Raw genomic sequence first — 26,042 nt, 5'->3', positions numbered from 1 at the left:
ACGCCCGCCCATCTCCCCAGTGCCCAGGCACTGGGCACAGTGGAGTCGCTCAGCAAATAGTTGTTAGGTGAAGCTTAACGATTTCCTAAAATGGCCTCTAGCTAAGACCAGATGAACAAAAATACATGAAGAAATTAATGTAATTCATTAAAAAAAGGAGGGCAAATCCAGATAACTGAATTCTGGCTTTGAATTCACCTTGGCCTCAGCACTTTCTAAGATCTGCGAACACAAATTTCTCTTTCCCTTTCCCTTCTCTAAGTCATAACCTAAGTCTACTAAAGCATATGAAAGCCCATCAGGTCTTTCCACATACGTTATTAATACTCCATCTAGACTCAAAAACGGGGCTCCGCATGTGTGTTGGCGGCCTCGGTTCTACCCGTACAGCCGAAGGCGGGTTGCAAGCAGAGCACCGACCCACCTAAAGCTGGTAAGTGACAGAACTGGATTCCAACTGTAGCCTCTTGTAGCAGAACAAATACCCCTCCCCAAAAGATGCCCACGTCCTAATCCCTAGAACCTGTAAATGTGTGTTAACTTTGGCAAAAGTCCCATGGCAAAAGGGTCTTTGCAGACGGGATTGAGTTCAGGGTCCCAGAGGGGGCGAGTGTCCTGCATTGCGTGGGTGGCCCCATGTAATCACAAGAGTGTAAGGGGGAGGCAGGGCGGCCAGGAACCCATTTTGGACTTGTGACCTGCAGAACTGCAAGATGATAACTGTATGTTGCTTTTAGTCTTTAGTTTGCCGCCACTTGCGGCGGCGGCAGTCAGATGCGGGTGCACTTCTCACCCAGGGCCGGGCTCTCTAAGGAAGTCAGATAAATTTCTCCCTGAACCCACGTTCACGCACAACGGATGGCAAGACTCCCAGACACAGTCCTGAGGCTGACATGGGCCAAGTCTGACGAGACGTTGTGACTGGAGGTGGCCCAATGATTAAAAAGCTGAGTTAGAGTTGGGGGCCCACCCTGGGTTTCTGCTACCCTGTGCTTCACGGCTGGGCACTTCCCAAGCGGTGAAAACGGAAGATCTCAGGCCTGAAGGGAAGGGTCCTTCTCTGATGACACTCCTGCTTTAACACACTGACTGTCACACTAGAAAAAATAAATTTGTCTTGGGGCCATGGTGTTTTATTATGAAAATAGAATAAAAACTTGAAAACAAAATGATTCTAATTTAATGAAAAACAAAATTTATTGACTTCTATAGGGTTTTGCCCAGGTTTTGCTTCATGAGGCCCTGGGCTTAAAACTAATGTGAATTAAATATAACTCACATGGCAGCTAATGTGTTAATCAGCTTTCCTACAGAGAATATAACTTTACACCGAAATCATAACGGCTGATCACTGCGAGTGCTGGTGAACATGTGTAGTGACCAGAACTCCCGCGTGTGCCTGGTGAGATGGGAAATGGCATAATTCCTCAAGAAAACTATTTGACAGTTTAGTAGAAGATGCTGTACGTGCATCTGCTCTTACACCCAGCTCCCAAGAGAAGCCCAGAGAAATGAAGGCCCAGACCACACAAAGACAGGCACAGGTATGTTCAAAGCTGCTCTGCTCATCATGGTCCTTTACTGCGAACAACTAAATGTCTACCGACAGGAGAGTGGACAAGATGTGGTACACAAGAGAGATCGCACTGCTGATGCACGTGAGTACACGGACGAATTCCAGAGACACTGTGGTGAGCCCGACAGCCAGACACAAAAGACTTCTCCCTGTACCACTCACGAGAAGTCCAAGAACAGACAAGACCCACCCACGGTGACAGGAGCCAGCACGGGAACCGGGGCAGGGGGAGACACTGATTGGGAAGGGACTGAGGGGAACCCTTTGGGGTAACCGGTGACACCCACGGTGGCCACATGGATGCACACACATGCAAAGTCCACAAAACTTTATATCCAAAACCCACGCACTGCCCAGTATGCAAACTACACATCAGTAAAAAGCACAAACCAGAATGAAGGCTGCAGAGCCGCGTTACTCTGTCACTTGTTTGTCAGCCCTATGACAAGCCAGGTGCTGCGCTGGTCACCTGTGATGCACAGCAAACACAGAAGACGACAACTCTTGTTCTGGAGTTCACACGCTAGCGAAAGGACACCGTCAGTAAGGGACAGACATAACAACTGAGTACAGTGCGCAGCAGGTTCGACCGTGTGCCGACAGGGCCAGGTGCCGCGGTGTGAGGTGCGGGAGGGGGGAGGGTGGTAACCTTAGGGGGGACGGCCAGGGCAGGCCTCCTTGAGAAGTTCCAGACAGAGGGAAGGAAGCGCAAAGACTTGGAGTGGCAGCACACCCGGAACATCGGGACAGCAAGGCCAGGGGAGCCGGGCGGACGCCCACGCCGGCCTTTGTAAACCAGAGGAAGGGTCTGGCTTTTGCTTTGACAAAAACAGGGAGGCACTGCCGTAACTGGGAGATACCTGATGGGCTTCACTTTTTACCAGGATTGATCTGTCCATTCTCTGGCTGTGCTACTGGAATAGGATGAAGGGACGCAGAGTGGGACGGGGAGAAGTGGAGGTTAGCAGGGGACTGCAGCGATTCGAGCACTGGACTGGGTGCTGGGAGGGCAGTGACAGTGAAGGTGGCAGAAATGGCTCGATTCTGGAAAGAGGGGGTTATCATTAACTGAGATGCTGAAAACTCTAGGCGGAGCAGCTGTGGGGAGTTCAAGATCAAGAGTTTAGTAACAGACAATTTAAATTTGAGATGCCCGTTAGACTTCTGCGCAGAGATGATGAGTTAGACACATGAGTCTGCCTCTGGGCTGAGACGTCAACGCAAAGTGTGGCGGAAAGGGGAAGTGAAAGCCGCGAGGCTGGACGAGATCACCCAGAGGGTGCGCACCCAGAGAGGGGCAGCAAGAACTGAGCGTAGGTACACACAGGCTTTAAAGACACAAAGGGGACAAGAGAGAACCAGCAAAGGGGGAGGAGCAGGGGAGCACACTGGGTGTGATATCCTGGAAGCCAAGGAAACAGCCGGCCGTGTCAAAGGCGTTGCCAGCTCCCGGTGCAGACTGAGAACCGATCAGTGTAGTGAGCAGCACGGAGTCACTGTGGCCCCGCACAAGAACGGCTTCCCTGGAGCAGCGAGAACGAAAGCCTAGATGGAACCGAGAGAGCATGGAGGGAAGGAACAGGAGGCAGCAAATACAGATAAATCTGTTCAATCCTGGATTTATTCCGATATCCTAAGGAGTAAAGTTCCTGTTCAAAAGAAATATAGCACAAGCTATATGTGTAATTTAAATGTTTCCTAGTAGCCATATTTTAAAAAAGAAAGGTAAAATTAATTTTAATAATGTATTTCATGTAACTCAGTATGTCCAAAGGATTATAAATAATATTTAAAAAATATATGTCAAAAGAATAATATACTTTGACCAAGTAGAGTTTTTTTTTTTTGGTTTTTTTTAGAGACAGAAAGAGTCTTGCTCTGTTGCCCAGCTGGAGTGCAGTGGTGTCATCACAGCTCACTATAACCTCAAACTCCTGGACTCAAGCGATCCTCCTGCCTCAGCCTCTCAAGTAGCTGGGACTGCCAACATGCGCTACCATGCTTGGCTAATTTTTCTATTTTCGGTAGAGACAGGGTCTCGCTCTTGCTCAGGCTGGTCTTGAACTCTTGAACTCCTGAACTCCAAGCGATCCTCCCATCTTGGCCTCTGTGAGTGTTGGGATTACTGGTGTGAGCCCCCTTGCCTGGCCCCAAGTGGGTTTTATCCCTGGAATGCAAGGTTGGTGTAACATTAGAAAAATGAATTAATTTACTACGTTAACATACTAAAAAAGAAAAAAATATGATCATTGCAATGGGTACAGAAAAATTGTTTGAAAAATCTCAATCCACTCCTGATAAAAACTCTTAGCAAACTAGGATAGAAAGAACTTGCTCAACCTGATAAAGGGCACTTATGAAAAACCTACAGCTTCCACCATCCTTAATGGTGAAAGACTGAATGCATTCCCTCCAAGATGGGGAAGCAAGGATGTCCACTCTCACCTCTATCATTCAATATTGTGATGAAAGGTCTAATTGGTGCAAGAAAAATAAATGGTATTCAGATTTTCTTTTTTGTTGTTGTTGTTGTTTTTAACTTTATTTGATATATTTGACAATCGGTGGTTAGATCTCATCCACATTGACTGTCTGTAGATTTTTGAAAGTGGTAACAGGTACATAGGTAACCAAAGTGAATCTTCATCCTCATTACGTTTTCTGGAAAACCGCACGCAGATCTGGTATGGGACATTCCTTATTCCTTTGGCCCAGACAGCTTTGTTGAGCCTGGTATCGATGCACACATCTGGAGTTCCCATCTCCTTCATAGCAAATTTCCGGATCTCTTCGCGTGCCCAAGGGGCACGCTTCTTGAAGCCCACTCCATGGATGCGCTTGCGAATGTTGATGGTGTATTCTCGGGTCACCACTTCGTTGATGGCAGAACGGCCCTCCTTCTTCTCGCCACCCTTCTCTGCGGGACCCATTCTGCCGGGCCCAAGTCGGACAGGAGGAGCGAGAGGGATTGTCCATATTTGTCTTTATTTTCAGACGACATGATCATCTATGCAGAAAATCTGAGGGAGGCTGGGCATGGTGGCTCAGGCCTGTAATCCTAGTACTCTGGGAGGCTGAGTTGGGAGGATCACTTGTAGTGCAGGAGTTTAAGACCAGCCTGAGTAAGAGTGAGACCCCATCATCTTTTAAAACTCTACTTGGGGCCGGGCGTGGTGGCTCACGCCTGTAGTAATCCTAACACTCTGGGAGGCCTAGGTGGACGGATTGCTCGAGGTCAGGAGTTTGAAACCAGCCTGAGCAAGAGCAAGACCCCGTCTCTACTATAAATAGAAAGAAATTAATTGGCCAACTAATATATATATATAGAAAAAATTAGCTGGGCATGGTGGCGCATGCCTGTAGTCCCAGCTACTCGGGAGGCTGAGGCAGTAGGATTGCTTGAGCCCAGGAGTTTGAGGTTGCTGTGAGCTAGGCTGATGCCACGGCACTCACTGTAGCCTGGGCAACAAAGCGAGACTCTGTCTCAAAAAAAAAAAAAAAAAAAAACTACTTGGAAATCTTAAACAAGCCCATCATAAAAAAACAAGAAAACACCAAATCATGGTCCCTTGATCTGATTTTACCCCTTCCATCTCTTGTTGGTAATCTTCAGCAACTCTGTCTTAGGTTTTTCATAAAGATACCAGTTCCTACTTAATCGCACTGTGACATGCAGTAACTGAGAGAATGTACAGCAGCACAGGCCGGCGTAGGGCAAGATGCAGCGGATGCTGCCTTGGAACCACAATCACCTTTCTCCGCTCACCGTCGCAGCCTGCCCACACTCTCCTTTCTTTGGGAGCAGATTCTTTTCAGTAAGAGCAGCGAGGCGATGGCAACTCTATTACTAACTAGGCAGGGAGCCCCTGGCTCGTACCTTCATTACGTGCACCCTGAGCCATTTTTTCTTGCACTTGATGGGCACACAAGCCCTTGCAGAGAAGAGCCTTGCTGCCACCAACAGGAAGAACAGAGAGTGACACTGTGGGGGTGTTCCCAGCCAGACTCCCATCCGCCTTTTATTGGACATCATCTCTGTACACAACTCTATGCTAGGAGCTGTGAGATGCAGGGAAAATGAGGTATAATCTTGCTTTTGAGCAATTCATAACCTAGTTGAGAGGATAAGAGTTAAGTATATCAAATAATTAGCTAACAAATGTGACAGTGCATAATTAAGTTCTAAATTATATAGAAGGAGATCATCGAATAACTGGGCTAAGGCTTCAGTGAGGATATATCTTTTGAGCACAAATTCTCTCAAGAAATTGCTTCATTTAGATCTCATTAGACTGAGTCTGAAAGAGTCAAGCGGTCTACCTAAAGAACTGGGTAGAAAACTGAACAAAAATATAATGACAAAAATCTTTTGAAATCTTTTAAATTATTCTAATTTGTACTTGACTGTAAGAAGAAGGAGAAACAGCCTTTAATGATATCTATTTTAGGTCATTAGATATGAAATGTCCAATTTCGAATCAAAGGGTAGTTTATTATATCTCAAACAGGAAGCAGTACAATTAATCAAAGTATGTGCCTAAACTATGGGCACAGTTTTGTCATTTGAATGGCAATTTGTTTACGCCAGCAGCAAAGAAGCCTGGAGAGAAAGTGGCAATGAAACTGCAAAAGGTATTTTCCACAGCTTGTTGAGAACTGAATATTTTTCTTTGTAAGAAGTGGTGCAAAGCCTGGAAGAAGTGGGAGTCAGTTGGTGCAAGGTCTAGACAGTGAATACGGTAGATAACAGAGAGTTTCCAAGCCCAGCTTCTGTGGTTTGAGCAGCGCTGTTTGTGTGGCATGTGGTGGAGCACTGTCTTGCAAGAGGATTGGCCTGTGTCTGTTAACTAATCTTGGCTGCTGAATCACAAGCATCATGTCCAGCTGGTTGCAGTAGCATCCTCTGTAATGGACTGATCAGGTTTCATGAAGCTGTAGTGGATAATACCAGCGCTGGACCACTCACTAGACACCATTAGCTTTTTTTGATGAATATTCGGTTTTAGACTCTGTTTTGGCACTTCATCTTTATCTACCCATTGTGCTGAATGCTTGCGATTGTCAAGAATATCCATTTTTCATCACATGTAACAATACAGTATAGAAATGGTTTGCCTTTATATCATGACAGCAAAGAAAGGCAAGCTTCGAGACAATTTCTCTTAATTCATGCAGAACCCATCTATCCAGCTTCTTTACCACGCTGGTTTCAAATGGCCCAGTATTATTGGGATAGTTACATCAAACCTTGCTGCTAACTCACATGTAGGTCAAGATGGATTTGCTTCTACTACAGCTTTCACCTCATCAACATCCACATTGGTCTCAGGTTGCCAACTTGGCTCATTTTCAAGATTAAACTCACCAGAACGGAACTTCTCAAACTATCAAAGTACTGTACATTAATTAGCCACGTCCTTCCCAAAAACTTTGTTGATGTTTTGAGCTGTCTACACTGCATTGGTTCCATGAGGGAACTCATATTTGAAAATAACATACATTTTTGACTTACCCATGGTTTCACAAAAATTGCTCTTAAAAATTTGAAAGATAATCACAAGCCACAATGTGCGTGTGAAAGACTGAGGATGTACCTTCACAATAAAAATAAAACAAGAGTGTCAAAGTGAAATGTCAGAGATATCAACTGTCAAACTTAGCACTTAAAGAAATCTGACATTTCCCAGTTAATAACCTAATACAATTGATCTTCAACCTGCATTTCACCGTTGTTTCAAATTTATTCCTATGCAAATCACAACTGGAAAGGCTCACCAAGAAAGAAGTGGTGAGGTTTGTATTTCCAGCCCCCTAACATCTCCTTTCTAATAGGATATCAACAAACAGTGAAGTGGCCACAATTTAGATAGAGAAAAGAGGAAGAAAGGAGAAACAAAGATCTGGATGAAATAAAAACTGAATAGTCAGATCCTGAATCAAAATGATAGTCCTTCTGTGACCAGAGTGGATAAATGCAGGAATAGAAGACACGTAACCTGGGTTATTCCTTTTTTTTTTTTTTTTTTTTGAGACACAGTCTCACTTTGTTGCCCAGGCTAGAGTGAGTGCAGTGGTGTCAGCCTAGCTCACAGCAACCTCAAACTCCTGGGCTCAAGCAATCCTCCTGCCTCAGCCTCCCAAGTAGCAGGGACTACAGGCATGCGCCACCATGCCCGGCTCATTTTTTTATTTTTGGATATATATTTTTAGTTGGCCAGTTCATTTCTATTTTTTAGTAGAGACGGGGCCTCGCTCAGGCTAGTTTTGAACTCCCAACCTTGAGCAATCTGCCCACCTCGGCCTCCCAGAGTGCTAGGATTGCAGTGGGTTATTCCTTTGTCCTACCAAGAAATGGCTGTGTCACATGAGCAAGTCACTTTTCTCTTTGTTCTTTAATCATAAGAAGGGAAGAATAAGCTCTTCCTCCTCCCTAAACAGCGTGTATCGGCACAAAGAGCAAACCAGTAAAAGGTTTGCTTTTTTTTATGTGAAAGGTTTTCTTTTGTGAGAGTAACTCTCCGTTTTGAAAACTGTTTCTATTTTACTAGGCACCTGTGGAAGTCTAGAGATTCAGTAACAATGATACGAACAGGTAAATTTCTGAGCAGTGTACTTTTGCCTGAATACATGTAGATAGGACACTTATTCATGAAATACATAATTTTGACTATCAAACAGTGAACTAAGACATTATTTTAAAATCAGTGACGCTGAAATTGTTCAAATGGGGGGACACCAGAGAATGAGAAAAAACTCAGACCCAAACAAAAACCAGAACCCAGGAACATGCTCAGGGATTTCTGGATACACTAGAGATATCCAGGAGCCATAGGATGTGACTTTCTGCGAAGCAGAGGGACATAAGGTTATAAGTAAACCCCTAATTTTTGGCTACTCAGCATGTTTATCTTTAGGGTATGAATGCCAATTAATACATGTTATCATATTAAGTTCAAAAGAAAAAAATAAATAATAGGAATGAAAGGAACAGGCTGGACAGAATTTAGAGGACCACAATTAATTGTTAAAGAAAATTATCCATGATTCAAATTAATTCCAAGCCAACTGAAGAGAGGGGTAAAGATTAAAGTCAATTAGAATCCCAGAATCCTGGAGCCTAAAGTACCACTTCCAGTTTACAGATGGAAACTGTAGCCCAAAGAGGTGAGATTCAACACACTTACTGCCACACTAGAAAAAAAATGTATTGCCTTGGGGCCATGGTGTTTTATTACAAAAATAGAATAAAAACTTCAAAAACAAAATGATCCTTTCTAATTTAATGAAAAATTTAATGGAAAACAAAATTTATTGACTTTTATTCATTTAATCCATATTTTTAGAATTAATTTGTCAATATTAATTATAACAATAAGAACATCAACAAATAAGATTTTCATGAACCAACTGCAGGGTTTTGCACAGGTTTTGCTTCACGAGGCCCCAGGCTCAAAACTAGCATGAGTTAAATACAACTCACATGACAGCTAATGTGTTAAATAAATAAAAACCACTTACATCAAGCAAGATACACTCCATCTGATTAGAATGGGTATATAGGCTACGCTGAACGTTATTTGAACCAAACAGAACACAAGTTTCCCCTGGCAAAAGCACTACTTAAGGGCTCCTAAAGAAATCTAAGAAAAGCAAACATTTAAATATTGTTTAAAAAAACCCAAAATATTGTTTAAAAGCAAACAAAATATTGTTAAAAAACAATATTTTAAATCGCAAACATTTCCCCCACATGTTAAATTACTGCTCAACCAGGCATGGTGGCATGTGCCTGCCATTCCAGATATTTGGAAGGCTGAGGTAGGAAGATCGTTTGAGCTCAGGAGTTTGAATCTGGCTTGGGCAACATAGTGAGACTCCGTATCTTAAAAAAAATTATTTCTCTAATAAAAATTAGGTAATGAGAATGGTTGATTTAACACTATAATGAGTACTTTAACAAAAAACATTTTATATGACTTCATGAGGTAGAACAAAACTTGAGTTATGGCCAAAAAATACTGGTTAGGTACTTAGAAAAGGAGAGCAAATGGCCAATAAAAATATAAAAGATGCTCAAACCCATTAGTACAAAGAAAATGCGAGTCCAGACCACTTTCACCAGACTGGCAACAATTATAGTCTGACACACCCAAGTGATGTGATCCAGTGATTATAGTAACTGTACACGGCTGATGGAAGGGTCCGGCCCCACTCGGTGAAGTGGGAGAACACACAGGGCAGGGGGTGTTCTCATTCTCTCCCAGGGGCTTCTCGCTATTGTCAACACTGTAACTGACTGAATGTCCAAGCAGGTAGGAGAATTCAGCTGTTTTCCATTAAGCTAGGACAGTAAAAAGATTTGGAAGAAACATACAACAGTGTTACATTTCCATTTTTCTGTTTTGCTTTGGCAAATGTTTTTTCATAAAAATGTTAATTTTTAATTATTTTTATTTTTATGGAATTAAGTAAACATTTAAAACATCTATTTTAATTTTAACACAGTAAATATTGACAAATATAATCCACCAGAAAACATACACAAGAATTTTTAGTACTACTCTTCGTAGAAAGCAAAAAACCAGGCCGGGCATGGTGGCTCACACCTGTAATCCCAGCACTCTGGGAGGCCGAGGCGGGCGGATTGCTCGAGGTCAGGAGTTCGAAATCAGCATGAGTGAGGCCCTGTCTCTACTAAAAATACAAAGAAATTAATTGACCAACTAAAAATATATATACAAAATATTAGCCGGGCATGGTGGCGCATGCCTTTAGTCCCAGCTACTCGGAAGGCTGAGGCAGGAGGATCACTTGAGCCCAGGAGATTGAGGTTGCTGTGAGCTAGACTGATGCCACGGCACTTACTCTAGCCTGGGTAACAAAGTGAGACTCTGTCTCAAAAAAAAAAAAAAAAAAAAATCAAAACTAAACAATGGTTTACACTGCGAACGTCTACCAGCACACACAGTAATGTAACGGAACACTACATGTGAGTGAAGAGGAATGAATTACAGCCATACGCAACAGTAAGAAAACAGAATACATTCAACATGGTTCCAGGTACTCAAAGTTCAACACACGCAACACTAACAATATGTTGTTTAGGAAGACGAACAAGAGAGCGATAAAAACAGAATTTAGGATAACAATTACCTCTAAGAAGAGAAAAGGATTAAAAAAAAAAGGTCACACAAGGAACTCCTAAAAATTAAATTATTTTTCTTAAATTGGGTGGTGGGTTCTTGAATGTTTGTTGTAATATGATTCTTTATGTCATTTATATACTATATATTCCTAGGTATCTACTCAATATTCAGTAAAACACTTGACATTTAATCACAACAAGTAGAGATGGTATTGGATCAGCTCTCTGGAGAAGACAGAGCAGCTCTAAATCCTAGAAACAGGGCCAGGGTTCCCGGACACACTAATCCACTACATGCTTCTTAAGCACCCACTATGGACTACTGCGCTAATTGTCGAGGGGCTACACAATACACAAAATTGTCCCTCTTAAAAAGCTTCTAAGGCCAGGCGCGGTGGCTCACGCCTGTAATCCTAGCACTCTGGGAGGCCGAGGCGGGCGGATTGCTCAAGGTCAGGAGTTCAAAACCAGCCTGAGCGAGACCCCGTCTCTACCATAAAAATAGAAAGAAATTAATTGGCCAACTAACATATATATAATATAAAAAAATCAGCCGGGCATGGTGGCTCGTGCCTGTAGTCCCAGCTACTCGGGAGGCTGAGGCAGCAGGATCGCTTGAGCCCAGGAGTTTGAGGTTGCTGTGAGCTAGGCTGACGCCACGGCACTCACTCTAGCCTAGGCAAGAAAGCGAGACTCTGTCTCAAAAAAAAAAAAAAAGCTTCTAGGAAGGAAGGTGGACTTCCGCTTAGTAGGACAGCGCAGCCGTGGCAGACCAGCACTCCCGCCAAGAGCTAGCGAAAATGCAGCTGAAACACAGGCATCGTCTATTTTAAGGCAGTAGAGAGCTTCCAGGCAACGAGAGCTGGAGGCGGCAAGAAACAGAATCTGGAAAAGGAAGCCGACTTCTGCAGCAAATCACAGATCCCACGGACGGGCAGGGGGCTGTGAATCTGTGATTTTTGTCCCTGGAGGGAAGGACACCAGCGGACGAGAGGCTCAAGCGCACTTCTAGTTTCTTATGAGGACACGAGGTGAGTCCTGAGGGTGCGAGAGACGGCAGATGCAAACCTAAGCAAAAGTCTTCTGAAGGGAAGTTTTGCTAGACAAAGGTTTTGGGGTCTGCCAGGGAGGGGGCCTATTAAAATAAGGAAATTCTGTTGGTCAGGAGACGCCGTGGCATCTCCACGTTCACAAGTCATGAACGTGGAGAATGCATCTGAAACTCACAGCGCTGACAAAGGGCCCAGGATTGAAAGAACTTCGATTGAGTAAGAAAAAGGCTGACAAAAGTGGGCAAAAGACATGAACAGACGTTTCCTGTTTCCAGAAGAGGAAACACTAATAGCTAATAAATATACAGAAATATGCTCAACCTCATTAGGAATCAGGGAAAATGCAAATTGAAATCAAAATACCATTTTACACCCACAGAACTGGCAAAGCTCAGTGCGAGGGAAGGCGCGGCGCGACGGGGACGCGCATGCTGCGGGTGGGAGGATCGGCTGGCACAGCCGCCCTGGGACACCGGGAGGCAGCACTTGGGAAGCGGGACATGTGTGGAGTCCACGGTCCAGCGACTCACTCACCAGCCCGGTGATGCTGGGCCAGCTACTCCATCCTCCCAAGCCTCCATGTCCTCAGCTGCAAAACGAGCACTGGAGTAACACCAACGCACAGGCTTGTTGTGAGGACTCGTATCTATACAAGTACACAAGCCCTGAGAACACCGCCTGGCCCCTAATAAGCTCCTCATGTACTAGATATTATTTCGTACTGTGCTCATCAGAACCCAAACGAACACCGTCAGACAGGCGGGTAAATAATCTTCAGTATATTCACACAATCAAATGCCGTCCAGCCGTGAAAATGAACAAACTAAGCTTATACTTCATTACGAATTAATCTCAAAATATAATATTGAGTGAAAAAAAACCCCAAGTTGCAGAAGACTACATACAGCATTTACTGTATCAAACTCAAAACCAAGCAAAGATAAACCATAATTTTGTAGGGACGTACAACAAGGTAGAACTATAAAGAGGAGGAGGAAACAACACACAGGTCTGAAGGACACAGAGGCAGGGATGGCCGTGGTGATGAGGGAGGTGTCAGGTGTGGGGTCGGAGGTGCAAGCGCAGGCTGGACTCTGTAGTGGAGACCTTTACCCCTTTGCCTTGCTTATGATGGAAAACCACCTAAGAATTGTAAACAGGGGAGGATATACTAACAAAACGATTTGTACAAGGTCGCTCAGCTGCTCGGTGAATGATGGACTGCAGAAGGGGAGGGTGGAAACGGGAAGACCAGTCAGGGGCCGTGGCCGAGGTCCTGGCGGGCAAGACAGGACGGTTTGGTCTGGAGCAGCAGCAGTGGAGACGGACAGGGTGCGGAGTCCAGGAACGCTGAGGTACACCTGACAGGTCTTGCTGGTGACAGACTAAACGCAGGGTCTGGGGAAATCAGAAGACTCAAAGATGTTTCTGGGCTTTCGGCTTGAGCAACAGGGTGGATGGGTGGTGGTACTGTTTAATGAGATGAAGGAGACTGCGGCAAGTTTTGGAGTGGACAGGGCAGAAATCTCAGGGATCTAAAGTTTGAGATCTCGTCGATATCCAAGAAGAGAATTAAAAGTGGGCAGCTGGCTCTGTAAGTCTGAGCTCGAGGGGAAGAGCAGACGAGAGATGCCGATTTAGGAGTCAAGGCACAAAGACATTTAAAGCAATGGGGCTGGCTGAGATCTTCCAGAGGAGAGTTCAAATAAAAAACAGAAAAGGCAACAGATGGAAGCTGGCCATCCCATGCACGGAAGTCTGGCAGAGGAGACCAGCAAAGGAGACCGAGGAGCTGCCAGGGAGGGAGGAAAACCAAAGGGCACGCCTTCACAAACGTAGAGAAGAAGAGCTTAAGGAGCTGTGTCAGATGCTTCCGGGAAGTGAGTGAGCCAAGGACAGGAAACTGATCCTTTGGGTGCTGGGTACACGTATAGCCGCAACTCAAACATTACAAAAGCGAGCCATGTAACCAAAAACGCTTGTACTCCTTAATATTTTGAAATTAAAAAGAGAGAATGAATAGACCCCAAAATAATCTTAAAAAACCTGATCCTGAAGTTGGCAAAACAGAGAATAAAGGTGACCACTTTTTTCAGTGGAGTACAAAAACCAAAAACTCAACTGAAGGCTCTTTCCTCCTTGGCAATATACACAGTTGCGGGTGAAGGTGAGGATGGAGAACAAGATTTCAAGCTGAAAAAAGAGCACCGCGGTATAGCAGAAGGAAGGTGACTTTGCACTTTAGCCTCTGTCCTGGTCAGTAACGAGTCTAACGGTTCACATTTCCAGCGTTTGGCTGCTCGCTAAGATATTGGGACCAAACAGTTTCGTCTAAGATCCCTCGTGGTTATCAGGGTCCCCTGTTAGGAGAGAAGTGAAGTTTTATCTGAGAATGTACAGAAGAGAGGTGACTGGGGACCTGAATGTAATAAGGCAAAAATACACAAGTTAAAAGATTTTTTAAAAAGGAACTCTAGTGTCACTCTAGAACTACATACGAGAAAAATGAAACAGCACCCAAGTACTGAGAATGGGTCAATTATAACCTACCATATCTTCATTCTAAGATCACTGTGTTCTTTTCGAAATCGCATAGTTGAGGTGATCTGTATCTCCTCAAAGGAGAGCAGGGTGACAAACTGGAAAACACGCATGGAAGAAATACATGGAGAAGATATTTTATTTATTTATTTTTTGAGACAGTCTCGCTTTGTTGCCCAGGCTAGAGTGAGTGCCATGGTGTCAGCCTAGCTCACAGCAACCTCAAACTCCTGGGCTCAAGCAATCCTCCTGCCTCAGCCTCCCGAGTAGCTGGGACTACAGGCATGCGCCACCACGCCCGGCTAATTTTTTCTATATATATTAGTTGGCCAATTAATTTCTTTCTATTTATAGTAGAGATGGAGTCTCACTCTTGCTCAGGCTGGTTTCGAACTCCTGACCTCGAGCAATCTGCCTGCCTCAGCCTCCCAGAGTGCTAGGATTATAGGCGCGAGCCACCGCGACCGGCCTTTGGAGGAAATCTTTAGCTCTGTGAAGTTCAAAAGAAGCGCAGTAACAGCAAGAGGTGAAAATATGAAGATCTCTGCTCTTTTCCCCAAATATGGAGCCATCGCTGCCATCTGGATACCACCACTTCCTGTGAACTGAAGAGCCCAGAAAGGAAACACCGAGTTGTCACTTCAGCTCCCTTCCCTTCTTACTCACGTTCACGCCGCCCTCTGGCCCTCCCCCGAACATTCAGCTTCAGACAGATTCCTAAGACGTTTAAACAAACAAAACAAGAAAACCGCACAATTTGGTTTCAAGATGTCATTCTCTACAAAGATAATTAACATTTAGAAAAGTAGGTCATATTGGGGGCTGGAACAACTTGCCATTTTACCTTTAAATGGTACATTGTACAGTATGTGTAACCACATGCTTTTCTTTTTTGTCCAGATATAATTCCATCTTTTCCTGCTCCTACCCATCCCACCCCACGGTAAGACTGTATTTGGCTCCAGAAACAAATAGCTGTACTCGGAAGGAAACAGAATAATCCTCAGGCATTCCTGATAATGGACTTCACAAAGAGGAAATACCATTGTCTTACTTTTGAAACCACAGCACTTCAATACAAATAAAATTTGATTCACGTCCTTTGATACGAATTCCTTTGATTCAGTCACAGACCTTCCACCTTGAAAAGAAGAACTCTGGGATACGAATGAGCACCTTTAAGTCCACTACGAGGACCCTAACACACCAAGTACAAATTTTAGACCTAAGATCTGAATAATCATCTAGCTTTGCTATATGAAAATAAACTAAGCATGGTCTCCAAGTAATTATAAATGATCAGATACTGGGAAAAGAAGAGCATCGGGTCAGACTCTACCACTAACTATTTTTAAGGAGAAACTGCAATCCACTTTTTTGATATTACTATGAAATAAAACTTATTGTATCATTTTTAGTTTTGTAGTTATTCATTCTCTAGTGGCCAATTTAATAGATATGCTTGTAAGTTTGCCCAATACACACACACACGCATGTGCACACTCTCACAGTCTTCGACTTTTCTGAGGGCTCCGAATAAAAAGGGTCATCATATTATACCCGGCAGGATTGTTTATACCTAAAATGGTATCTTTGACTTCCACTACCCCAGATTTGCTCCCTACAAAATCTGAAGATTCCTTACTTGGTTTTATACAATAGATACGCAAGTCTTACCAAATATATTTTTGGGTATGTGCATAAAATAATTTTCCCATTAACAACTTCAAATATGCCTTATTTTCACCTCCTAGGGCTACAATAAATCAGCACAAACTTGGTGATTTAAAACAACAGAAATTTATTCTTGGTTCTAGAGGCCAGAAGACCACAAGCAAGGTGTTGGCAGGGCTGCGTCCCCCTCTGAATGCTCTAAGGGGGATCCTGCCCTGCCTCTCTCAGCTCCCGGTGGCTGCTCACAACCCTGGCATGCTTGGCTTGGGTCAGTCTGTCTTCACACAGCCTTCTCCCTTGTTTCTGTCTGTCTCAGAACTCCCTCTAATTGTTAGATATAGGGTCTACCCCAAATCCAGGATGATCTCATCTACAAGGACCCTAGTTGCAAATAAGGTCGCATTCATAAGTATGAGGGGTTAGGAACAGAACATATCTTCTTGGGGACCACTATTCAACCCCGCAGGTCGATTAACACCCATCTGGCCGGGCTCCTAAAGTAATGTGTCTGCCTCTCATGGCACTCATCATACGCTTCCTAAAATCCAACTTGACGTGGGAAAAGCTGTTACTTACAGGGGGTCAATAATGAATCTCTTAATGCTACGAATGCTCACTCCCTTTTTTATTTTGCAGCCCAGAATAAGAGTTTTTCCATAGGAAAAGAATGTAGCCAATTGAATCTCTACTTTCTTATCTGGCTGAGATTTCAAATGGGAATTTATTCTTTGTCCCAATGGAATTAGATTAATAAGACCATTTTATTATTATTACCCACAACATAAATATTTCTATTCTCTCTCTTGTTCTCTTTTTTTTTTTTTCCTTTTTGGAGACAGAGTCTCACTCTGTTGCCCGGGCTAGAGTGCTGTGCCATCAGCCTAGCTCACAGCAACCTCAAACTCCTGGGCTCAAGCAATCCTCCTGCCTCAGCCTCCTGAGTAGCTGGGACTACAGGCATGCGCCACCATGCCTGGCTAATTTTTTTTTTCCATATTTTTAGTTGGCCAATTAATTTCTTTCTATTTTTAGCAGAGACAGGATCTCGCTCTTGATCAGGCTGGTTTCGAACTCCTGACCTTGAGTGATCCGCCGGCCTCGGCCTCCCAGAGTGCTAGGATTACAGGCGTGAGTCACCATGCCCAGCCACTCTCTCTCTCTCTTTTTTTTTGAGACAGAGTGAGATCTCACTCTGTTGCCCTGGCTGGAGTGCAGTGGTGTCATCATAGCTCACTGTAGCCTCAAACTCCTGGGCTTAAGTGATGATCCTCCTGCCTTAGCCTCCCAAGTAGCTGGGACTACAGGTGCACGCAACCACACCCAGCTAATTTTTCTTAGCTTTTTGTAGCAATGGGGTCTTGCTATGTTGCCCAGGCTGGTTTTGAACTTCCGGCCTCAAGCAATCCTCCCTCCTCATCCTCTCAAAGTGCTAGGATTACAGGTGTGAGCCATCACACCTGGCCAAAATTTCTTTAAATCCTGGCCATATGCACAGAGAGGAGAATAACAGCAGCAGCACACACATACAAGATTTAACCCTGTGTTGCACTATTCTAGTTGCTTTATCTCTATTAACTTACTTTATCATCACTCTGCGAGGGATACGATTACCTGCACCCTATAGATAAGCAAACCGAGAGAGATCAAGAGAGCTTAGTACACAGTGGGACTAGAGTATGAACCCTGGAGGGCAGGCTTCAGAGTCCGTGTTCTCAACCACCGTGCGAGCAAGACTGCCTCCGCAGTAATATGTCAAAAAGCTAATACTGTTTTATTAGTGGCGATTTTTGAAAAAGCTTTTCTAAGCTAGGTGCAGTGGCATGCTCCTGTAATCCCAGTTACTCGGGAGGCTGAGATAGGGGGATTGCTTGAGGCCAGGAGTTCAAGACCAGCCTGGGCAACATAGGGAGACCCTGACTCAAAAAAAATTTTTTTAATATGTGTTTTATTTTTTTTTTTTTTTGAGACAGAGTCTCGCTTTGTTGCCCAGGCTAGAGTGAGTGCCATGGCGTCAGCCTAGCTCACAGCAACCTCAAACTCCTGGGCTCAAGCAATCCTACTGCCTCAGCCTCCCGAGTAGCTGGGACTACAGGCATGCACCACCATGCCCGGCTAATTTTTTCTATATATATTAGTTGGCCAATTAATTTCTTTCTATTTATAGTAGAGACGGGGTCTCGCTCTTGCTCAGGCTGCTTTCGAACTCCTGACCTCGAGCAATCCGCCCACCTCGGCCTCCCAGAGAGCTAGGATTACAGGCGTGAGCCACCGCGCCCGGCCTAATATGTGTTTTATATTCCACATTTCCTACAATGATCGTGCATCAATTTTTTAATCAGAAAAATATTCTTTTAAATAGAAAAAAGTATCAATTTGTAGGGGTGTAACAATAATAATGGCAGGCCGGGCGCGGTGGCTCATACCTGTAATCCTAGCACTCTGGGAGGCTGAGACAGGTGGATTGCTTGAGGTCAGGAGTTTGAAACCAGCCTGAGCAAGAGTGAGACCCTGTCTCTACTATAAATAGAAAAAAATTAATTGGCCAACTAATATATATATAGAAAAAATTATCTGGGCATGGTGGCGCATGCCTGTAGTCCCAGCTACTCAGGAGGCTGAGGCAGGAGGATCGCTTGAGCCCAGGAGATTGAGGTTGCTGTGAGCTGGGCTGACGCCACTGGCACTCACTCTAGCCTGGGCAACAAAGTGAGACTCTGTCTCAAAAAACAAACAAACAATAATAATGGCAAGCATGTAACACTAATGAGCTAGACATTGTGTTGCTATATGCGATTTAAATACACTAATTTAATCCTCCAAGCAATTACAACTTTATTTTATAGATGAGGACTGACGTTCAGTGCTCAGTGTGTGCAGTAGCTTGCCAGAGGTCACACGGCTAGTGATGTCCTTAGCTAGGTCAGGCTGCTTAAATCAGACATGAAACTTCTGTGTCAAACTCCAGTCTGACGCTCTGCTAGGGTGTGCTAATGCCAAGAAAATACAGTGTATGTTTCACATCCCACAGCTCTAACCAGGTGAAAAGACCTTCCCTACCCGCTAACTCCCTGTGCCAATGTACTCATTATTTCCGGTCACCCCGAATCCCACGTCCTCCCCGATTCCTCACCACCAGGTAGGCCGCCTCCCCACTCTGAGGCCCACACTGCTTCTCTCCTTAAAGCACGCGCCCTCTTCTCCAGTCGCAGTCACCCCACACTACACGTGCTGACGCATCGGGACTGTGTCTCTCTCTTACTTGAATCCCTCCAACTCCCAGCAGTGGCTTCAAAGAAAATAGAAAATGTGTAGTTTATTTAATTAAACTGTAACCTTTACCATTCAACGTAAATATACTAACGGAAGAAAAAAAAACTGCTTCCCTACATTAAGCATAAAGAAATCTAAGTGTTTTCATCCTAACATACTTCTTAATTGGACAACACCAGCCCAGATTAGAGGGCATTTAAATTACCCCTTTCTAAACAGTGTCACAAATGCTGAATATTTTCTCCCTTTGGCACGGGATGAGCTGGGCATTTTGCCAAATCTTTTTCTAATTAGGTCCTGTGGTTAATTTCTAATCTGTTAGCATTTCCTTGAAACTGGTTAAATGTAAAGAGTTGGACTTTTCCCACTATTTAGTGAAAAGTGGGGTAATCTTCCATCCACATCATTCTCATAAGGCTGGACTCGTCAACATTAAACAACTGCCATCCTTCACTACCAGATTAGCACATACGACCCGCTAAACCGATGGGCGCTATTCCCTAAACTGAAAACTCTGCGGCAATCTTTTGGCAAGGCTACGTGGAAAGCAGGTACTCATGGCTCGCAAGTGGGAACGTGAGCTGGAGCACTCAGTTACGTGGGGCAATCTGGTAATGTCTATCCACCTTGAATGTGCATATGCTCTATTTTACAGATGTATGTTGTTTGTAATAGCATTAGATTGAAAAACCTAAAATATCCATCAATGATGGACAACCATGCAGCCGTAAAAAGAAACGAGGAAGATCTCTGTACTGATGTGAGAAGATCGCTAAGTGAAAACAGGTACGGAACAGTGTTTAGAATGGGGCACTTCTGTAAAAGCAGGAGGAAAAGGAGAGTATGTATTTACATTTGCCAGTATATGCACAGAGCAACTCTGGAGGATTGACAAACTAACAGTGATCACCAGAACAGGTGGGATGAGAGCTGGGAAAGCGCAGGACGGAGGTTGCGGGGACCCCATGGTGACAGTTGTGGGTGACAACTGTCTGAACCACACCCCAAGCGGTTCAGATTAGGAGGAAGAAAGACTCTAAGAAAGAAATTTCTGGAAGGGGAATTCTGTGTAATAAAAAGTCTAAATGAGAAGTTTAAAAAAACTTGAGGCTATCACAAAGGCATATTATTCTTCTGCCAACAAGAAAAAAATCCTGGTAGGAAAAAAAAAGCCATAAAAGAAATGATCAAAATCTGAGGCAAAGTAAAAAATGACATGATTTTAAGTAACTGATGAAATTTAGGGGAAAAAAAGCCATTTGATGATTATGCTAGGAACACTCTCCTTTTAATGACAAGATATAATGTCAGTATAGTTGGCCCTCCATATCCACAGTTCTGCATGTATAAATTCAACCCACCATGGATTGAAAATACTAAAAAATAAAAAAAAAAAAAACCTCCAGCCTGAGCAACAGCAAGACCCTGTCTCTACTAGAAAAATTAGAAAAAATTAGCCAGGGTGTGGTGGCGCACACCTGTAGTCCCAGCTACTCGGGAGGCTTGGAGGACTGCTGGAACCCAGGAGTTTGAGGCTATAGGGTGTGATGATCTCACTTGTGAACAGCCACCGTACTCCAGCCTAGGGCAACACAGTGAGACCTTGTCTCAAAAACAAAAACAACACAACACATGGGCGAGGTGTGGTGGCTTGTGCTTATAATCCCAGAAATCTGGGAGCCTGAGGCAGGGGTATTGCTTGAGGCCATGAGTTCAAGACCTGCCTGGGCAACAAAGCAAGACCCCATCTCTACACAAAAAATAAAAAACAAAATAGCCAGGCGTGGTGGCGTGCACCTGTAGTCCCAGGTGCTCAGGAAGCTAAAGCAGGTTCCTTGAGTGCAGGAATTGAGGTCGAAGTGAGCTACGATGGTGACACTGCACTCCAGCCTGGGTGACAGAGTGAGACCCTGCCTTTCTGAGTATGAGATACATTTTTCCTCTTTCTTTACATGTCTAGTAACTGTACAAAGAAAACTGGACATTGTAGGTAAGATGTTATAGCAACTCTGGATTCTACTGTGTTCTTCTGAGGATTTATTTTATTTTAGTAGGCAGTTAATTCGCCTACATTCAAACTGCAAATTGTCTCCCCTATTGTATGCAGCAACTGCTCTCTCTGATCAGTTCTTACAGCTTCCAGACGCTGCTTTTTAGCCTGGCTCCCTGGGGTCTTCCCATCCATGCGTAATGTGGCAGACAGCCAAGGACTTGGACAGAATATACTCAGATTTAGGTGCTCACACTCTATGGTTTTTATGATTTCCTCCTAATTTTCCAGTTGCTCCACAAATCTCAGAGTCTGTCCTCTGATACCTCAAACCACTGACTCTTCAGCTTTCTACTGCCTGAACCGTGCACAGTTTAGGATTGTACTCAGTGTCAAAAAGCATCAGACTCACAGATTTCATCTAGCATTGGTTGTGTATTAAGGGTAGATTCCTTTCTGGCCTCTGCCTGCTTTTTTTGTTTCTTTGGTTGGTTGGTTGGTTTTTATTTTTGTTTTTCTTTTGCTGGGCTCCCTGGGGTCTCCCCTATACATCTGGAGTGAGTTTAACAATCAACTAGGGATTTGGGCAGAGTTCTAACTCAGATGTTGGGCCTCACCCTTTCTGTAGTCCTCTCTTGCTTCCAGGATTTCCCCCCTGAAATTTCCAGCTGTTCTCACATCCCTGACCTCCTTTCTCTGGCACCTGTCACCTATAAGCCTGCAGTTTTCCACCGTCATTTCAGTCTACTGAGGCCATCATGGATTGGAGCATACCTTCTGGGGAAAAAAGCCACAAACTTGCAATTCTTGCTCCTTCCAATTACAGTTTATCAGCAGTCAACTCTCCCCCAGGTTTAATGGAGAGCTTTCAGATGCTTTTAGCTGTTTCTTATGCTTTGTCCAGATCTTCTAATTGTTACCTATGGGAAGGGTTTGAGCAATCACTTTGCTCTACCTCCCTTACTAGAAATTTCCTCTAAGTAAATTGATTTTTTGGATTTAAAAAATTAACAGTTTATTTTTAAAAGCATAGTGCTATATACAGGACATTTTAAAAAGCAATAAAAGTTTTAAAATCATGGACAAAAACACCTCAAGGGCAAATCCTAATTGTTTTAGAAATTTATTAGGCCAAACACTCAGAATGTTGCATGAAATAAAGTAATGCAGGTAGAAAGACTTGGGGTTGTTTTTTCTATTTGAATGAAAAGGAAACATAAAACATAGAACAAAAGAAAGAGTGGCTCAGTTAAAAACAGGAATTCTTTTCCTAGAAGCTTAATCCTTTTCCTGCCTAGAAGTCAGTAGAATTCAGTCTGTTCTACATTTAGTATCTGGAGGAGACAGGAGAAGCAGGGCTCTCTGTTTTGGTTTTATTTTGCTTTGTTTTGATAGTCTCATATCATTGCTTTGTTTTGATAGTCTCAATGGTTATTTTTTTTTGGGGGGGGGAGAAAAAAAGAACATATGTCAGTGGATCAAATAACTGTACTACAAATTACTATATTTGATTCCAATTGCTGTGTGAATTACTACTTTATATGTCTCTAGTAAAGTATAAATATTTACAGATGGTCTGCTATGTGCAAAGCACTATATGATAGAAAGAGATGGGATGTGGGAAAGAAACTGAACAGATATTAACAAGATCAGGTTTCCCCCCCCCCAAAGATTTTATAATGTATAATACTAAACAGACATGCAAAATGTGCACACACACATGCAAGCATGAATGCATACATGCACTAAAAAGGAATGCAGGAGGTGAACCAGATGTAGAAAGTTAAGTGCTGAGGCTGAGCGTGGTGGCTCACACCTGTAATACTAGCACTCTGGGAGGCTGAGGCAGGCAGATCACTCAAGGTCAGAAGTTTGAGACCAGCTTGAGTGAGATCCCGTCTCTACTAAAAATAGAAAACTAAAAATATATAGAAAAAAATCAGCCAGGCGTGGTGGCGCATGCCTACTTGGGAGGCTGAGGCAGGAAGATCACTTGAGCCCAGGAGTTTGAGGTTGCTGTGAGCTAAGCTGATACCAAGGCACTCTAGCCCAGGCAACAGAGTGAGACTCTGTCTCAAAAAAAAAAACCAAAAAAAAGTCTGAAGAAAAAATGTATATATGTGTGTGTACAAACCTTTGAGCATATACTTCTGTCATTCTCAATCTCTCCCTTTTTAACTAGATATTTAGCAACTTACATTAAGTGGACATCTTTCCATGTTAGAACATACAGACTGACTTTACTCTTTTTACTGATTATAGTATTTAGCTGAAATAAATATGACTACTAATCAGTCCCTTTCTGATGGACATTTGACTGGTTTATAATTTTTAGCAATTACAAACAGCTGTTGTGTTTCCATTATATAAATTCTTAGAACTAGAAGTGCTAAGTCAAAAGGATGAAATATTTAAATTTTTAATGGCTACTGCTCAACTAGCTTTCAAAAGAGTTATGTCAATCACACTCAACAAACTATAAGAGAGCCTCAGGTATTTTTTTTCTTTGCATCTTTTTGCATTTTGTGTCCATATATTTTATTTCTACATGTTTTAACTCCATAATACCTTGCTATTATTTTTGCTTTATACCATCAATTACCATTTAGAAAAATTAAAACATTAGATTTTATGTTTACCTACATGCTATTTTTAGCATTCTTTACTTCAAGTACATCCAAGTTTCTATCGTTATACCATTTTTCTTTTGCCAGAAGAATGCTCTTTACTACTTTGAGCTTCAGCTATTTGTATATATTGTCTTACATTTACTCACATATGTGGCAATTTTGGTGTTCATTTCTTCCTGTGGATTTAAACTAGTGTCCACTGGAAGAATTTTCTTTTCAGTCAAAAAGGACTTCTTTTAGTATTTCTTATAAGGTAGGTCTGCTAGCAACACATTCTCTCAGTCTTTCTTTATCTAAGAGTGTCTTTATTTTGCCTTCCTTCTTGAAAGATAGTTTTGCTAGATATAAAAATTTTGGTTGAGTTTTTCTTTCAGCACTTTGAATGTCATTCCATTGCCTTCTTCTCTACACTGTTTCTGCTGAGAAGTCAATCAAAATTCATATTGTTATCATAAAAAACTTGATGAGTTATCTTTGTCTTGCTGCTTTCAAGATATTCTAGACTAGGATATGCCTAGGTGCGGATCCCTTAGCATTTATCCTATTTAAGTTTCTCTTCTTAGCTCTGTAATGATTTTAATAAAATTTAGGAAGTTTTGGCCATCATTTCTTCATATTTCTTTTCTGTCTTTTCCTCTCCTCTCTTTCTAGGATTCCTATTGCATCTACATTGGTATATCTGATATTATCTCACAGATCTTTGAGGCTCTGTTCATTTTTTTCTTCCATTTTTTTTTCTCTCTGTTCTTCTGATTGGATTTTTTCTACTGATCTATTTTTAAGTTCACGATTCTTCTATATCTCAAATCTGCTGTTGAATTCTTATAGTGAATTTTTCATTTTAGTTACTGTATTTTTCATCTCCTGAATTTGCATTTGGTTCTGCTTACAGTTTCTATGTTTTATTGAGATTATTTATTGAGTCATTGTCATCATACTTTTCTTTAAATATTTAAACATAGTTTCCTTTATTCTTTGAACATATTTGCAATAGCTATGTTCAAGTCTTTGTTTGCTAAATCCAACATCTGGGCTCAATCAGAGAGAGATTCTATTGACTATTTCCTCTAAATATGATTCACTCTTTCCTGTTTCTTTGTCTCAAAATTTTTTGTTAAAAACTAGATGTCTCAGAGAATATATTGTAGCAACTCTGGATTATAATTTTTGCATGAGAGGAGCTCCAGTTGCACAATCAACATGCAAAATTTATTTAATTTTGCATGAGGGTTGTGGTTGTGCTTTTTATTTCTTTAGTAATCTGCCTTGACTAAATCTACAAAATTTGTCTTCTCTGTAGCATGTGGTCACTTGATATGTTTCTTTCTTTCTTTCTTTTTTTTTTTTTTTCCAATTTCTTCTCTTTTCAAGTTCTTTTTATTTTTAAGCCAGACTTGCTAGGAACTGTCCCTGTGTCTATACAGCTTAGTGATCAGCCAATAACTGGTTAAAGTGCTCATTCATCTTGAGCCTATGAGGCTTCCAACCTCTGCCCATGGAGGTCGAGGGTTAGGGAGCACAAAGTTCATGCAGTTTTCAGGTCTACCCCAACTTCTACTTTACGACGAGCCTCTTTCATATTCTGTACACATTCACGCAGCTTCCCAGCCAACCATAGATACATGGGGAGCCTGAGATCTCTCCAGTCTTACCTGCGTGTGTGCACAGACTTCTAAGTCAGCCAAGAATTTGTAAATAGTTCTTTAAATCCTTCCATGGCTGTCTCAATTCCAGTTAAGTTTTTGGCTAGTCTGCAGGTCTGTTGCTTGGCCCACCTGGGATAGCTCTCTCAGGCCACCAGAACTTCTGGTCTTATTCACTTGCCACTGAGATCATTACTTTTACTGTAAATACCACTGAACAAGGGCTTTTCACATTCTGCTCATCAAGTGAGCTTCCTCTTGCAGCCCAGCTGCTGGCTTTCACGGCCTGCCCTACCAGGTAGAACTATCTCACCAACAGAGGGGAGGGCATGGGAGTAACTCCAGGCAAGAATGTCAAAGACTCCCATGTTCTTACCTGAAATTCAGCAGTCTTCGTGGATAAAGGCTTCTCAATTTGTTGCTTGCATTATTTCTATTTCCAGTTCCCTGAAGTGGTTGTTTCTGACAATTTTGTCCAGTCTTACTGTTTTTTGGGGAAAGATTTGCTGATTTCCTCACTC

The 26,042-nt window shown here is 42.8% G+C and overlaps 1 protein-coding gene and 1 pseudogene across 1 annotated transcript in view; both read right to left on the bottom strand.

Annotated features, from left to right (window-relative positions):
- The window catches only part of PACS1 (phosphofurin acidic cluster sorting protein 1), a 128,805-nt gene that overhangs the window by 40,996 nt on the left and 61,767 nt on the right, over positions 1-26,042 (bottom strand). The gene's annotated exons all lie outside the window — the stretch shown is intronic.
- On the bottom strand, positions 2,434-4,744 carry LOC142870567 (large ribosomal subunit protein eL31-like; annotated as a pseudogene).

The sequence above is a fragment of the Microcebus murinus genome, chromosome 4 (assembly GCF_040939455.1).
Source record: "Microcebus murinus isolate Inina chromosome 4, M.murinus_Inina_mat1.0, whole genome shotgun sequence".
NCBI classification, from domain to species: Eukaryota; Metazoa; Chordata; class Mammalia; order Primates; family Cheirogaleidae; genus Microcebus; species Microcebus murinus.
This window is presented reverse-complemented; position numbering and strand designations above follow the sequence as displayed.